We start from the raw sequence: 2,500 nt of genomic DNA, 5'->3' as shown, positions 1-2,500 counted from the left end.
CTTGGTTGTCCACTCCCTCTTCATCCAACACTGTCCCTGCCACCATAAGTTTCTTGTGCCATCCACGAATTTACAGACGTGACGATAGGTCACTTCAATACATAGATTTGTAGTTTCGCCACGACAAGGAAACCTCAGTGAAGAAAAGAAACAAGGGAATAAGTAAACTATATATACGAAAAGTAAGAATTAAAAGATGAGAAATATCGTTAGATAGGTAACAACTTCTAAAGTTCACAACCATTCAATTTACCGATTTGGAAGAGTATTCCGCTATCCGGTCATAGCTGAAATAAACTTCTAGAATATTGTGTAGTGTTGAGCCTTATGAGGGAGAAGGTAAGATATCAGAATTAAATGCATTCCCAGTACTACGTACATGATGGTACAATCTTGGAAGATATGAATGCAAAGGATGGCCAGAATAATGCAAAATGTATAAAAAACTAAATGAACGATGGTGCCAAAGATTAATATCCAGATCAGGTGTAATAAATATAAAAAACGGCCAATTTTGTTTTAATAAATAAAGATTAAGGTCAGCCGCTAATGACCAGATATGAGAACAATACTCTGTTCAAGGCAGAATGAAATCTTTAAAACATTTTAAGAAGGGATTCGATCAGCACACATACATGCATATATATATATATATATATATATATATATATATATATATATATATATATATTATATATATATAATGTGTATATTATATATATATATATTGTATATATATATTATATATATGTATATATATTTATATATATATATATATATATGTATATATATATATGTATATATATGTATATGTATATACATGTGTGTGTGTATATATATATATATATATATATATATATATATATATATATATATATATATATATATATATATATATATACACACACATACACACACTACTCACCAAAAATAATTATTCTTTAAAAATCGGCTCAAGAATATCTTAGTTTTTTTTTTTTTTTTTTTTTTTTTAATATTTGCTAATTCGCAAGGATAAGGATGGTAATCCCATGACTTTGCTGATTGCAGCTGGGTCAACTGGTGGGCTGCAGGCTCGGATCGATCACTGATCTCCCTGAGCCTCTTCAGAAAAAAAAAAGAAGAAAAAAATACTACTCACATGTTGTTCCTTCCATGTTTAGCCTACATACATAACTTATTGGTCATTCTCATAACTGTAAGAGTCTCTCAGAAGTATTAAAGCAGAATATGGTATTGATACTTGGGAGAAGAAAAGTAAAGATGAGGAATTATGTGCCGTAAAATATGGAGCTTGGACGTTTGCCATTTTACTTCAGAGTTTTCATCCCGTCTAATATTGCCACTTCGACGATTTTCCCTTTCTGTTCTTTCTTTTCTTTTTAAGGTTAGGATTAAGTAGAGAGAGAGAGAGAGAGACTTCTTAGCTACATTGACATTCCCCTTCTCCCTCTCTTTCTCTAAGGTTGGGATTATGTAGGAAGAGAGAGAGAGAGAGAGAGAGAGAGAGAGAGAGAGAGAGAGAGAGAGAGAGAGAGAGAGAGAGAGAGAAACTCTTCTTAGCTACATTGACATTCTCCTCTCTCTCTAATGTTGGGATTAAGTAGAGAGAGAGAGTTGCACATAATTATACACTCCTTAATTACATTGACATTCTCTCTCTCTCTCTCTCTCTCTCTCTCTCTCTCTCTCTCTCTCTCTCTCTCTCTCTCTTAATCCTAACATTAGAGAGAGAGGAGAATGTCAATGTAACTAAGAAGAGTCTCTCTCTCTCTCTCTCTCTCTCTCTCTCTCTCTCTCTCTCTCTCTCTCTCTCTCTCTCTCTCAGCGCGTTTATGTCTGTCTGTTTTTTTGCTTTTTCTCTAATTCTTTTTATCTCATCAAAAAACATTCAGGCGATTTTGGGGATGACTGTGGTTAGAGATATGGCTCCAAGTCTGATGTCTCCCGGCTCCGAAAGGAACCATTTACGGAGCATTATGAGGTTGATAAAAGAACGTGACATGAATAAAGTATGAGGGATGGATTTCCTAAATCCCCCTCCTTGACCTCCTCCCCGCCTCTCCCTTCTATCCCCCCCCCCTCCCCCCGCCCTCTTCTCCTACTTCCTCCTTCCATCAGTTTCCACAAAGGACTACCGCCGTCTGAGATTTGAAGAGTCGATTCAGTTCATCATATTCGACTACACCCTCAAATCCGCTTCTTTTATACCTTTTCTTGGTAATGATTTCGTCTGTATACATGTATGTGTGATTACCTGCATACTTGAAAGTAACTTACACTTTCATGCATTCACATAAGAGTTTCTATATGCTAGTCATCATTAAATCCTCTCCATCATCATCATCATCATCTCCTCCTACGCCTATTGACGCAAAGGGCATCCTTTAGAGTTCGCCAATCGTCTCTTAACTTTTCCAATCATCATCTCCTAGTTCACGCTTCATAGTCCTCAGCCATGTAGGCGTGGGTCTTCCAACTCTTCTAGTGCATGAGGAGC

Source organism: Palaemon carinicauda, chromosome 39 (assembly GCF_036898095.1).
Source record: "Palaemon carinicauda isolate YSFRI2023 chromosome 39, ASM3689809v2, whole genome shotgun sequence".
Taxonomy (NCBI): Eukaryota; Metazoa; Arthropoda; class Malacostraca; order Decapoda; family Palaemonidae; genus Palaemon; species Palaemon carinicauda.
This window is presented reverse-complemented; position numbering follows the sequence as displayed.